Here is a 15778-nt window from a genome sequence, read left to right as displayed (position 1 = left end):
TGTTTAAGAGAGCTATCGTACTGCGCGGAGGCGTGTTCGCCAACTATTTAACCAAATCCGCGGCTGAGGCAATACAAAGGACGCTAATCTTGTTTTTAGGAACGTGTAACCGGTAACCGAAACCGTAAAAATTTAAACCGTAAAAACCGGAACGAAACACATATCAACAGGAAACGGTAACCATAACCGTAACGTTATTTTTGGTTTGAGTCAATTCCTGTTACTTAACTGTCAAAAATATATTGTGAAGGTCAAGAGAGAAACACAAGTAACACGGGAGAGTGTCTATAAAACCGCTTGCAATCCCTGGCTCCATCTGGCAAAAAGCTGGGTTGGAGGATTCTGAGTATGAAACAATGTGCGCATTCGGAAAGAGATAAAAGAAAGGTCTTAAAAGGAGCTTGGAATCCAAAGTAACAATAGACACAAGAGGGGCTTTGGGGAAGCCCAATCTAGGTCAATGCAGCTCAATAAAACCAGCAGAATCGAGCGTTTTTGGCTGAGAAGTGGTCGCGCTCACTTGAGGCGTGCTCGCTTATTTTCACACCAGAACCCCCTAAATCGGCAATATCCGAAAAACGTCCATTGTGACCTTACCAATTGTTCGCATTACAATCTTCCGCTGACAGAACCACTCTAGCTTCAGACAAAAGGTGCAAAATCTCGACGACGTCACCAGCACTTTGCTGGCTCCAACGTCATTAGATTACCTGAGTTGTGGAACTCCCGCGCGAGGGGGAGTTCCACAACTGAGGTGTGACCTGCAAAAAGTATTTCCAATCAGAGCGTTTAATATCGTTCGTAGTCGTCGAATCCAATGTCTGCAGAGAGTCATTCGCGAGATGAACGTGCTCTTCTTTCAGACCGCCTCCAGATTTTCTGCAGATAAAAGAACAAATCAAATAATTAAAAATAGAGTTGATGGAATAATTTGCCCAAGTGGCTTAGCACTTCGTTAGCCCTCTATACAAAGAATGACCACCTCTTCCGCCAATACATCGCTGGCATGAACATACCAGGCGCGCAACAGCTGCGGAAAAAAAACTCTTGCCATGCACAGACTCAAACTGAGCCCCCATATCCAACCGATACGCAAACTCCTGCTTGCTCTCTGACGACAGTAACTATAAGCGCGTAATTTTTGTCCACGAAGCCTCTATGTATTATAGTCACTGGCGAGGTGCAAACAGCAGGATGGAGGCTGTTTTATCGCCTTTAGCGCGAGATTTTTACCCTCGACAACGCTTCTGTGTATAGTGCGTCTCGAGCACGCGCACGCAGCCAAAAGCACGGCGGAAGGCACGAAGCGCGTGCTGGAAACCGGTCGTTCAAAAGACACGCCCTGCCGTTTTCACTCCGTGAGAGGTCATAATACTTCACAGGTTTTGTGCAGCACTGTCTAAATCATGGAAGCGATATCGTCCCCCGGCAACATGCTTAACCTGATTAAAGGCTAAATAGTACATATAGACACCACCCCTAGTGTAAACAAATTCGTATTTGGTCAGAGCTTACCCTGAGCATGACCGACGTTCTCCACTGCCTCTCCAAGAGCTCCAGGTTGGTAAGATTACCAAGGGAATCGACACCGAGATCCATGGACGCCAATCGCTGCAAGGCCGGCTTCGGCCTGTCTCTGTTTGGACCCCGAACAGACGAGACCCATAACAGGTCCTATCGGGTAAAAACGCTGAATAATTGACAGCCATAAGAACAATTCTCGGAGTTACGAAGAACAGTGAAAGATAGACACAAACTGCAATATATTTCCTATAGGTTTTCTTTGTGCCAAGTTTCCTAACGAGTGATTTTGATTGAGCTAAACAAATTTAAGTGAGCTTAATTAGTTTTCTTATACCTAACACAATTTCAGCACAATTTCAGCACTATTTTTAGAGACATTCCGCAAACTTACCTTGGGAAGGCCGTGCATCGACTCCGGGAGCGCTGAAAAATAAAAGTTGAGCACAATGCTTCAAACTCCTGAAACCGTCAAAGGCGGCGTTTAATATATCAATGCTTCAGAAACACAAAACCTTTGATTGAGGAAACAGTTATGTGGGGATATAGCTGCCATAACCAGAGCCGGATTAAGGCATTTCGGGGCCCTGGGTTAAGGACGCTTCAGGGGCCCTAATGATGATGATGATGGCGACGATGATGATAATAATGCGGTCTGGTTAAGGCAATGAACCTGGGAAATACTGCAGTTTTTTTTTAGTTTTTAATCAATAGAAAGTAGAGTCTATATTTTTCAGTGTCATCGACACATTCATTACAGCTCGCGTTTGATTATCGCCTAAGGGATAACTTGTTGAGTTTCGATTGTCAACAATGATCGCTCTGCCACGTAGGCATAGACAGAAGTGCAGAACAAAACCTTTTCCATGAGAAACATATTTTATTTAAACAATCACGCTCGAAATTGAATGAAAGTGCAAAAAGGTACCGCAAATATACAAGTATTAACAATATTTACAATGCAGATTTTAGCTATACAATGCGTGCATATCGCATATTATACACAATGCAATGATATCTGTGATTTGTCAGTTTCCCTACGTTGCAAAGGAACGCAAAGGGCCATCATGTTGTACCGTTTTACATGTCTCCGTGCAATAAAATGAAAGAAGGAATAAACACCAGTGTTTGTCACGGGTGTCTTAAATACAACAATTATTAACACAACTAGCAAAAATCTGAATGCGAACTAACTTTACATTCAAAACGGCATCTTGCGGCTCTTCAAGCTTGAAAATTCAGATATCGTCTCGTCGAAAGGTATCTGCCGCAATATATAGCTTTCGATAGACAAGATAGCAAGAGAATTCAACTTTTCCTCGCTGAGAGTGGAGCGAAGGCAATTCTTAATCAAGAACAACTTCGAAAATGACCGTTCGCTCTCGCAATTCGATACAGGAATACACAGGTATATTCTAAGGGCGATGGAAACATTGGGGAAAACGCTTACAATGTCTCGTTCCTGCAGAAGTTGTAAAAGTCCTCGTGCACTTGTATCCTGTAAAACGCAACTCTTCAGATAGTGCGAGAACTGAACGACTTCAGTAGAAAATGTCGACTCAAGATCCTCCTTGTAGGTTTCAGCGAGCCTATCAGCTTGCTCTTTTAGTTCGTCTTCGCTTCCAGCTTCCCTAAGAAGTTTTAACAACTGAAATTTTTTTACAGAGATTGGTATACGCGGCTTTCCGAGTCCTCAGCGCTGAGCTCAGGTTATCGAGAATTACGTAAAACGTGCCTACCTCGAACCTTCTGCTACCATGTGCCCTCGCATCCTCCTCCACTGCCGTGAGTTGCCTTGAGGTGTCTCGAGTGAGTTTACCTTGGTAACACTGCTCTAAGCTTATTGCCATTGCCTTCTCCTCGAAAGCTTCAAATTTAGGCCGGAGAGAACTCACGAACCCGTCAAGAGAGTTCAGCAGGTCAACAGCCGTTGATAGGTCTAAACCAGGTCTCTGAAGTGCGGTCTTGTCAAAACGCTCCAGGATCTCGTTCCAAAACGTTGCCATAAACGCCGTTTCGAGCTTAGACAGGTTCTTGAGAAGAGATTCAATGCGAGTGTCGCAGGTCTCTTCTTTGTCGCTCATCATAGTCTGCAGACAATTTTGAGTACGTCTGAAGTTGTTCACAATTTCTTTGCACGAATCAGCGTGCCTTGACCACCTCGTGTGGCTTTTCAGGACAGATGGCTTTCCTCCCTGTTCTAGACTGTTGATAAAACATCTCCAGCGCTTTGGGGAGGCAGAAAAAAATACGTACGACTTCTGAGTAAGGATAAAAAACTTCACTGCCTCCGTACAACATTCAACAGTCCGAGTTCCTACTAGGTTTGAAGAGTGACCCGAGCATGGAACATAAACAGCGAGTTCGTTTTTCTCTTTTATCTGGGTTTGGAGACCCTTATACTTCCCTGCCATGTTGCTGGCATTGTCATACGACTGACCCCTGCAGTTACCAATTGAAATGCCGTTCGTGTCAAGAAGGGATAGTACTGTGGCTGCCAGGTACTGCCCAGTGTACGATTCAATTGGAACAAACCCAATGAACCTCTCGTGAACCCAGCAAAGAGTACCGAAGTACAACAGACAACTGGTCAACATGGGAAATGTCGGGAGTAGAATCCACACTCAGTGAGTAATATTTGGCACGTTGTACCTCCTCGACAACTCGTTTCCTTACGGTCTGCGCCATCAAATCAACAAACTCGTCACAAATAGACTTCGAGAGATACGACGGGTGACCTTTTCCCTTGTTGCCATAGCGAGCGATGTGATCGCTAAGAAAAGGGTCAAATTCCGCGATCACTTCAAGGATCCCTAAGAAATTCCCATTTCTAGGAGAACCGAACGCTTCTTCGCTGCCCCTAAATGCCAGGCCTCGCTCAGCCAGCAATCTAATAACTGCCACGACGCGCTTCAGTACTTCTTTCCAGTAGGCGCGTTGGGTTACAAAGTGTTGAATTAAGTCTTTGTCAATAGTGGCACGAGCAGTAGAGCGAGCTAGCCACGCAACAACAGCATTTTGATGGTCAATGCTGTCTTCGTGGGCTCTTGCCTTTTCTTCAGCCTTTTTCCAATCACAAAACCCATCTGTCGCAAAAGGACTGTTTGATGCGGCGAACAGCTTGCACATGAAACAATACACAGACCCGCTGGACTGAGAGTACAAAAGCCAGTGTCGCTCAAATACCTCCCCGTTAGCGGCCTTTCTCACAAAAAGTTGAGGGGACAGATATCGTTTCTGGCTCGTGTACTGTCTCTCTGAAGAAGGGTAATATTCCGATCGATTTTGAAAGTACTGCGGTCCTCTCTCGATACACGCGGTTCGAAATTCGTCAGGCACAGTGTCAGGCCACTTAGCTGGATCGCTTTCAACGCTGATGGATCCTACCCCGAGAGGTTGCGGAGTCAAATGCACGAACTCGTCACAATCGCTGGGTGGTGACGCAACTGTTCTTGCGACATCCTCACTTCCATGGACAGCGACCGGCTCCAGTACAGTTGCCCGCAGACAGTCTCCGACGCCTGTGGAACACTGTTCAGCACGCTGTTGGAAGGGCTCCTGGACCTTGAGACAATTTCCTTTGTCTGTGGTGGCGGGTTTCTGGGTGGTCCGTGGTAGCAGAGGCTCACGCGTCCCAGGAAGGGGGAAGGCAGAGGAGGTGGATCAGCTTCTTTACCAGTTTCTTTGGCATAATAATAATAATAATAATAATAATAATAATCCTTTATTTGTATAATGCACCAGAACAACCTATTGGTTACAGTGTGGTGGCACATAAAAAGTTTAAAAAGGGAAAAAAAAAACCTGAAACAGTACACAATGTCAACCCCCCCCCCCCCCCCCCCCGACATATGCTCTCGAAATTAAAACTTTTCACAATCATAAACCAAAAATATGCATATCGAGTAGTCGTTTGAACGCAGCAAAATTTAAGAATATGTCTGCATGAGTCGGAAATTCATTTAAACAAATTTGTATTCTAGCCAAAGGGGACGGTCTCGTTTGGATAGATCTATAAAACACGCTTGAGTTTCTAACGACTCCGACCGGTACATGAAAGTTTAAAGACGACACAAGATTGCTATCGGTGGATTGCTGCACTTGGAAGTCAGCTTTTAGTTTTGGTGATCCCGATGGTAGAGGCTCATTCGAAGATGTCTTAGGGCAACTGGCTAAATATTTAGTCAGCTTTGGCAACCATGGTAACCAATCCGAAGGTGCGGCCAGGGCGCGGTAAACCTCTCTTACATACACAATGCTCTCAGTAAAGTTTTCACGCACAGTGCGAACATTCACATCCGTGTGCCTTATACTCATTCTTATCTTCCACATACTGTGGAGGCTCAACAGCATAATCATGTCATAAGGGATTTGATTCTCGTTTTCTACAGATAGATACCGAATACCGCGAGGGTTGACTGGAAGATCTTTCTTGAGGGTGGGCTGGAGGATGTCCCAATGGAACACAGCGTCCCGAAATTCAATAAACACATGCTCTACTGTTTCTGCTCTTTTACATAAACAGTTTGTGGACCAGGTAACAAACAAACCTTTATCTTCCAGCCAGGTTCTTAGTGGAAGGACTCCCCAGTGTAATTGAAAAAAAAACGTTTTGACATTCGGCTTTACCGGCATTTTTTTAACTCTCTTGAGCACATCTAGCCCACCGATACAGAGGTATGGGCAACAAAACATTGACTAAATCTTTTTACAATTTTTTCCGTGAGTCCGTAGATAGGCATTCTAAAGAAAATCTTACCTTCAACATACGGAACGATAACAAAACTTCCCTCATATAACCACGAATACCAGCGCTCCTTACAACGCCCGATGACACGAAAAATTCGGGCAGAAAACTTTGAAGGCGAACTTGAATTACAGTACGCAAAAAGGAGTTATTTTGATCACGAAGAAAAATAAACCTAGACATAATTTGTCTTATAAACAAATGAGACAATCCTAGTCCTCCACTTCACACCGAACGAAATGAATTGGTGCGAGCACAACGCTCCCATTTTGAGTTCCAGATGAACACGGCAAAAACTCTGTGCAGCTTCTGCAGATTGACTCGCGACATACACAGAACTTGTAAAACATACCAAACCTTTGATATCAAAAAGAGATTACACACTGTGGAACGCGAGAATACGGACAGATCCCTCCCCCTCCACCCTTCCGCCTTTGTTCTTACATTCTCGGTCTCTTCATTCTAGTAATTAGTGAAATCTTTAAAATGTTCTAATGGTACACCTAAATACTTGGTCGGTAATTTTTCCCTCTTAACATTCGTAAAGACTTCAGGCTTATAAACCCAGTCACCATGCCAGAACCCTATGGTTTTATTCCAATTAACTGCGCTCCCTGTTTTTCCACAAAAAGAAGAGGTAACGTTGACCACCTCGCAAACACTCTCTTGGTCCGCGCAGAAAACCGTCAAATCGCCCGCATAGGACAGCATTTTTTACTTCACTAGAATTTAATGTAAAACCACGTATATGCTACTGTGCTGAATAAGTTTCAAACAAAAGGGGGTTCCAGAAAAATGGCAAAAAGCAAAGGCGAAAGAGGACAACCTTGTCTGACACGGTCAAACGCCTTCTCGAAGTCTAGTTGCAGCATTCCAACTCGGCTGTTGAAGGCGTTACAGCATTCTGAAATGCATCTAACTACATGTATATTCGTACAGATTGTACGGCCTTTTATTCCGCACGTTTGATGCGGTCCTACGAGTACTTCAACAACTCCTTGTAGTCGTTTTGCCAATATCTTCATGTAAATTTTGTAATCCACTTTCGTTAAGGTTATCGGCCTGTAAGATTTCACGGCTAAAAGCTGCGCTGAATCATCGCACTTCGGGATAGGCACAGTGTGTGTTTTTAAAAAGGATGGTGGCAACAGTTGTTTAGTGCAAGCCTCGGTCAGCACCTCGTACAGCGCAGGGGCTACCTCACCCGTAAAAGATTTATAAAACTCAGCCCCAAGGCCATCGGGTCCTGGAGTCTTGCTATTGCTTAACTCGTTGATGGCTGCCTCGACTTCCAGGAGAGTGATAGGCACTTGTAGACTTTCGCACACTTCCTGTTCTAAATGGGGCATTAAAAACAAAAATTCCGTTTCAAAACCGTCATCTACTGGTGTGATACGCCCAAGCAGATTACGATAGTGCTCGACAAAAGCCTTTTTCAATGTTTGCTTTATCTCGCGTTACCTTGGTTCCATAACAGATTTCTTTAATTTCATGACGCTGCGCATACCTCTTTTGTCGCCTAGTGCGCGCTTTGTCGGAGCTTCACCCATCCATAACTTATCACTTCGCGCCCTTACTATTGCCCCCCCCCCCCCCCCCCCCCCGCCGTACTTCTCGGTATCAATCATTTCTAGTTGGTTTTGCACTCTCTTATTTCACGCTCGAATTCACCAGGATTCACGCTTTCTAGGCAAAATAACGTTTAACTGACGTCGCAACTGATTCTCTTTTTTTCTTTTTTTTATGCTTTAGTATGCTACTTCTCTCGATTGCAGCCATTTTAACTTCTTTAAAAAGATCCCACCGCACCCCCATGATGTACGCTCGTCCCCATACAAATTTCCATAACATTTGCTCACACGTGCCCTAAAATGCTCATCCTGAGCAAGACTGCTGTTAAGTTTCCAAAGGGCCCAATCCCATCGTGGATATTTGACCTTATTCCCAAGGGTAAACATGACCAAAGCACGGTCACTAAACGATACATGTTTAACCGCGTAATCACTACAAAGCGGCAGAAGTTCGACCGAGATATACGCCCTATCCAGCCTCGCATGGCTCCGGCCTTGGAAATGCATGAACTGAACATTGGCCCGACTCACGCAGGCCGCAACGTCCACCAAAAAATACTCAGAAACAAGATCGTTCAAACAAAATGAACTTTAATCTCGAATGGGAGCATGATTCGCTCGATCTTCTGGTCTACAAACAGTTAAAATCCCCAAGACGAATTATGAATAGATTGCAATTGAAATACGTGCCGATATTTTCAGAAAACAATTTGCGTTCACTTTCGCGATATCGGTGCGTACACACAAATAACGCGCCAAACAACGCTTGAAAAGGAAAAAGTCTTCAGCGCGGTACGGACGCGCCTTAACATCCACATGCAAAAAAAAAAAAAAAACGTATTTATCACGAGTGACCCGGTAGGCAGCGAAGGCAGGACAGTATATAGTCCTTATCTTCAGCATTCCTGATACCGCGGCCCGGCTGGGCCGCTGAAACCACTCCGTCGGAGCTAGGCATTCCGCGTCCGATCGTGACGGCTACCGGAAGTGTAATTCTCGGCCACGACCGCGGGACGAGCAGGGGGCTCTGAGATGGGGTAGTAACTCAAGAGCTGGGGATGTCATGAATGAAACGTTGCATATGTAGCCGCCCAACGTCTATACAGGAGAGAGCGCTGCGGTGAAATGCGTATATAATCGCGTTAAACTTTGCATGCATTGGCTCAACGTTTATAGACGAGAGGCCGCTGCGGTTTAATGCTCGAATGCGTGTATAACCACGTTCCATACCACACATTCTCTTTCTGACATGGATGAAAACGAACGAAAGGCTCGGCATGCTGCGGCTCACCGTCTACGCAGACAAGCACCACCAGAGCTTCGCCCGAATCAACATCATTCACCACGTGCAGATGCGGTCGATTTCTTGCTGTTTTTGTTTTTTTGTTTTTTTTTTCAAAACATTTTTTTTTTTTTTTTTTTTTTTAGTTGGCGGTGGAGAGGGGGTGGCTGTGCAAACACCTGTCTAGCGTAGGCGTGCACACTTCGCGTCCGGAAGCTAATAGTGCGGAAACAGCTGCTTACTTTGCGGCTTGCATGCAGAGCGGGCGAACCGCGCCTTGGTGTTGATCCCGGGGAAGAGAGGAAATCCAGCCGTGGCCGTTGGGACGGACGGAAATGGTGAGGACTCACTTTGTAGGTGCACCACCATGGCGCGCTTATATCGCCCTGTGTGTACCCTAACGTTATTAGAAAGTTTTCGTAGACCGCGTCCCCCCCCCCCCCCCCCCCTTAAGCCCTCCGCAACAAAGAAGCCGCTACTGCGACTGCGCGCCGATGGCCTTGACTGTAGAGTCAAGGCCACTCGTTGCGTTGCGGGACGGCGGAAACGATCTACAAAAACTCCCTATTAGTTCAACTCAGTTACGGAACTGACTTTGTTTTGCTTCTGTGTATTTTAGTTTTAGAGTGCAGCTCTTAGGCGCCCCTTTCCGAGTTTCGTGGCGTCAGCGTCGCCGTTGGCGTAACCGCCCCGCTAAATTTAGCGGGATATTTAATGGGTGTTGAGATCACGTGACGTCCATTTTTCCGCTAATTCTAGCGGAGAAAATGAATTTGTTGATGGGTGACGTGACACGAAGTCATGTGATGTCATTTTCCACGCTAGATTTACTAGAGCTGGGCGTCGATTAAAAGATTTTACCCGATTAATCGCCACCGTTTATTTCTAGGCATATAATTTTAAACAAAAAAAAATAATTCTTTAGGGGCGAAGCTCCTTAGGGGCTAGCCATGTCTGTATATCCGTCCGCCGTCGGGTGCACGTGCTCCTGCTCGTGAGCTCACGTGCTCACGAGCACGTGAGCACGTGGTCCCGCGCTCGTGAAGGGCAAAAAAAAAAAACATCTCCACATGGTGAATGATGTTGATTGGGGCGAAGCTCTGGTGGCGCTTGTCTGCGTATGTCACGCTGCGGTCAAATGCTCAAATGCGTATATAACCACGTTCCATACCACACAGATTAAATCTGGCATTGTAGTAACTGATATAAGCGACCACTCGGGTATATTTCTCTGCGTAAAGACAAATTATAAGTAAAAAAGTCAATCAGTCGGTGCAGTTTCAGGATATAACGCCAGATGGCCTAGATAAATTTAGACGAGAATTTTCTTGGAATTCTGTACTTCAAGAGACTGATGCAGATAATGCATATAACATGTTCTTGACTGAATTACAAGAGCTCTATACAAGATGTTTTCCATATAAATCAAGAAGAACTTCTAGAGAGATTCGTAAACCATGGGTAACAAAAGAGATAGTCGATAAAATACGTACAAAAAATATGCTATATCAAAAATTTGTAAAAACAAGAGAGACCGAAAAACTTGAAAGTTTTAAACGTTATCGAAACCAATTAAACAAGGAAATTCGATACGCCCGGGAACGATATTTTGCTGATAATTTTTTAGCATGTCATAACAGAAGTGATATCCTGTGGAAAAAACTAAACTCAGTTCTAAATCGTACATATACTCCAAACCATATAGAAAAGATAAGCTACAATGGTAACAATGTGACAGGCCAAGCGTTAGCAAATCTGTTCAATGAGTACTTCGTTAGTTTAAGCAAAGAAAGTCCTGAGTTAGATGCTTCCAAGCTTAAAAGTTCTCGAAACTGCGCGTCCATGTTTCTTAGCCCTGTTACAGACACAGATGCAGTAAACGTATTTAATGCATTAAAAAATAGTAAAAGTTGTGACTGTGATGGTTTGCAAATAAAGCCTGTTAAATATATAATTGACATTATATGCCCTTGCTTGGCGCATATATTTAACCCTTGCCTTTTAAACGGCGTGTTTCCCAAGCGGATGCAATTAGCGAAAGTTGCAGTTTTATATAAGAAAGGTAATAAAAATGAATTGGGAAACTACCGACCCGTTTCAATTTTGTCAGTATTCTCAAAGGGCCTTGAGAAACTTTTGTTAACTCAAATGACAGTGTTTGCAGATAATCATAGTTTGATCAGCACATCTCAATTTGGCTTCCGCAAAAAAAGGTCAACTGAACTTGCTCTTCTTCAACAAAAGGAATATGTTCTTAAAAAATTCGAATTCATTGACTTTACAAAGGCTTTTGACTATCTCGATCATGACTCGCTTATTAAGAAGTTAGAAATGTATGGATTTCGTGGTCAATCAGCAGCGCTTATTAATTCATATTTGTCTTATTGTAAACATTATGTACATATCAACGGTCATTCATCAATAGTAAAATCAATTAGATCATGCGTTCCTCAGGGAAGCATCCTTGGACCGTTTTTATTCAACCTTTATGTAAACGACGTCATAAATATATGCCAAACAGCGAAGTTCATAATTAATGCTGACGACATCACTTTATTGTTTACTGGTGATACCGCCACCGAACTCATAGATAACGCGAATGATGCACTCAGGCAACTAGAGAGATGGAGCAAAAGTAACGCTTTAAAAGTGAACGTAAATAAAACTAAGACAATTTTATTCCGCCCAAGGAATAAACAAGCAGACATAACCAATGCAATTTTTTTTAAACTCCGCTAAAACCGAATTAGTTTCAGCATTTAAAACCTCAAGTGTATCTTTCTCGGAGACTCTATGTCATGGGATGATCATATTAATTTCATTATATCCAAATTATCCAGCGTTGCTGGCTTAATATACCGCAATAAGCATATCTTGCCACGTTGAATAAAACTGTTACTATATAATTCTTTATTTTATTCCCACATAAACTATGGTCATTTAATATGGGGTACAACCACACTTACAATTTTCAAAAGGTATTCGTACTGCAAAAAATGATATTAAGAAGTATTTGCAGTTTCGCTGGAATACCCGGCAGATTTGCTTTTCAATGAACTTGGTGTAATGAAAATTTCCGATTTGTATAGATATCACCTATGCTTAAGATATAAAAATTGAACAATATATGCACATACGACATCTTGAAGAGTTATCAAATCTAAAAAGAATAGAATACAGTTATCAAAGACGTATAATGTTACCCTGGCAAGTGCCTTTCTCTAGAACAGATTACGGTCGTCAAACCATAGCTCACACACTTCCAACAATTCTGAATCAGCTTTCTACAAATCACATAGAACTTGATAACCTCTCAGTGGGCGGTCTGCGGGAAATGATGCTCTCTAGCCGGAACGACCATGACTAAAAGATGCTTTTGAATGTTTTATTGTTTTTGAATGTTTTGTTGCATTTCTTATACGAGAGTCTTTTGTGCAATGTATGTTTTTCTTGGGTGTATTTCATGTGTTTGCGTTCGAAAACACTGCGGCAGTGTCCTCTTATAGAGCTCGACTTGGTTTCTAATGTACGTGCAAATGATTCTTCCGTGTAAAAATGTTGATTTTTTTTTTTTCTCATCTTTTTTTTCGCTGTTCTGCCACTACTGATGTCGTGGGGGCTTGGGACCAGTCAAGCTGTGCTAACAGATTTTTTTCCAAGCCGCCCTCCAACCTGTACTTTGTTGGAAAATAAACTCCTATTATTATTATATACATTCTCTTTCTGACATGGATGAAAATGAACGAAAGGCTCGGCATGCTGCGGCTCACCGTCTACGCAGACAAGCACCACCAGAGCTTCGCCCCAATCAACACCATCCACCACGTAATGATGCGTTTTTTGTTGTTTTTTTTTGCCTTTGTTAAATACGTGAAAAAGGTACAACATTAAACTTGGAGTATGAATCAAACTCTACGTGTAGTTAAGAATAGTTCAAAGACACTCACATTCACAAATTCTTTCTTCAGGTGCATGAGCAAAAGGGGTTCGTTGATGTTCTCCGGCAAGAGCAACCTCATTTCATTGTTCACAACAGCCTCGGCTGCGCTAAACGATCACTCGAAGAACGTTGAAGTGGCCAGGACACGTGTAGCCTTTTGCACTTGTCTGGAGTTACAAATTTCACCAGTTTACTTTATGCCTAAATTTGACCTGAAGTTCACCCTTGATACAGGTGTATTTGTTTAGGTCTACGTAACGAAAGCGCTTAATTTTTACTTTCTTTTGGTTCGTCAAAAGTTTACCGATTAAGCGGTTAAAAAGTTTAATCGTGATTAAAGCATTAATCCATTAACCGGCAAGTTGATCGATCAATTGTCCAGCCCGAAAATGTAGCGGGGAAAATGACATCACATGCCTTCGCGTCACTTCACCCATGAGCGAATTCAGCGGGAGGAAGAGAGCAGAATGAGGAGGGAGGAGGAGGAGAAGGGGCATACCCTCCACTCCGTACCCTCCCCTCCGTACCCTCCCCTCATTTGTCTCAAGAGCCGCACTCTAGTTTCGCATTACAGAGATTTGAAACCTCCTTTCATATTTATTATCTCTTTTACCAAGTGTTTCTGATATACACTCCGAGCGAGAACTATAGGGGGCGCTCTGAAAAATGCGCATAGCGCCGCTAGCGGAGGAGCTGGCGTTCGACGGTGGGACGCGTTCAGCAGCCTGCAGCGCCTTTTTGCGTACGAAGCTGTAGCAGCAGAAGCGCGCACGGGAACTTTGGCCTTCTGAGCCGATATGTCGAGGGTGACGTGGCATGAGGGCTGGGGCAGACCTTAAGAAGTTCCCCGCTTCCCATATATCCCAGAAAATAAAATTTACACCTTACATCAATCGCACTGCATGCTGGCTTGCGAAGAGAAACCTTTCCGGCTGCGAGAAAGTGCAGCGACTGCACTTTTTCACATACTTGGTGAGCATTTTTATCCCGAAATCAATCTACCAAAAATGCATTGAGTTCAGGGTTGAGAAAAAAAATCAAGACAATCTAAATCGTAATTTAAACCACACCAATATCAGTGATCACTTCCTACAGTAACACCTTTTTTACAAAAAAAAAATTCGCGCAATACTAATATCATAATTACGTGTTTATTATTTTTTGTAACTTGATGCCGTCCATGTAAATTTGTTTTGTTTTTAATAAAGAAGTTTTGAATTCATCTGCACTTTACAATATAATTAAATTTTGAAGCGAATCTTTCTTTTCCACTTTTCAATAATTGGGCGGATTAAAGAATCCATTTCCCGTGATCGAAAGTACAAGTGAAAAACAACTGTATTTTTTAGGTGAAGTAACAAAAATATTATATATTTATCTAATTTATATTTCGTTGAAACTTTGGGAAAAAACGTATTTACTTATATTTCTTATTAACATTTTTTTATTGAATTGTGCTAGTTATTTTGCGTAACTTTAATCGAATTCTAGCGTAGATTTCCGTTTTGCAGTCACTTAGTGCCTACCGGCAGATAGGTGACTGTGCGTATGAAGATGTGAAGAAAGGCAATTTGCACGTCTGAAAGGAGGCTGATCAAAAACGAAAGCACACCACACAAACTGCCATACGCAAATGTCGATTGTCAAGTGATTCCACGATTCATTGCAGTTTTCCTTCGATTCATATTTGTGACTTCTGTACCGTCAGAATCTTTCATCATGAAGTACAGATTGCGTGCCATACTAGTCCGTAAGTAGCATCGACACGTATACCCTAGTAAAGTATTTGCGTATACGATGGGGCCGCCTTTGGAGGGCATTCTTCAAACGAAATCGTCCCTGCATACCCGCGAATGTGGGATGGCATTTCAGTTCGTCCCATCGTCGCTAACATATGTAGGCGTTACTGGTACAAAAAAAAAGTGAAAGCCGTTTACAACTCCCTGTAACACCGAATTAGAGCGCAGCTCCTGAGGAGGAGGAGGGAAGGGTACTGGGGGGGTGAAGTGACCTGGGGGTCACGTGACCTTGGGGGGTCACGTGACGATGCCGGTGATGTCATCAGTGACGTCACTGATGACGTCATCCGTGATGATGACGATGACGATGCGGATGCCGGTGGCGTCATCAGTGACGTCACTGATGACGTCATCAGTGATGATGACGATGACGATGAGGATGCCGGTGAGGTCATCAGTGACGATGACGATGCGGACTCCGATGACGTCATCAGCGATGATGACGATGCGGATGTCGGTGACGTCATCAGTGACGTCACTGATGACGTAATCCGTGATGATGACGATGACGATGCGGATGCCGGTGACGTCATCAGTGACGATGTCATCGGGGAGGTCACGTGACCTCGGCGGGGGGTCACGTGACTTCGGGGGGTCACGTGACCTCGGAGGTCACGTGACCTCGGGAGTCACGTGACTGGGTGTCACGTGATCTTGGGGGTCACGTGACCCTGGGGGTCACGTGACCTTGGGGTGACCTTGGGGCCACGTGACCTTGGGATGACCTCGGGGGTCGCGTGACCTTGGGGTGACCTTGGTTACGCCGACGCCGACGGCGACGCCGCTCAAGCCGGGAACGGGCCCCTAAGAGCTGCGCTCTAAAAAGGAAAGGCGTTTACACAATCCCCTGTAACACCGAACTAGAGCGCAGCTCTTGAGGAGGAGGAGGGGAAGGCACGGAGAGGAGGTCATACCCTC

The sequence above is a fragment of the Ixodes scapularis genome, unplaced genomic scaffold (genome assembly GCF_016920785.2).
Source record: "Ixodes scapularis isolate PalLabHiFi unplaced genomic scaffold, ASM1692078v2 PGA_scaffold3__209_contigs__length_174095766, whole genome shotgun sequence".
In the NCBI taxonomy this organism is placed as follows: Eukaryota; Metazoa; Arthropoda; class Arachnida; order Ixodida; family Ixodidae; genus Ixodes; species Ixodes scapularis.
This window is presented reverse-complemented; position numbering follows the sequence as displayed.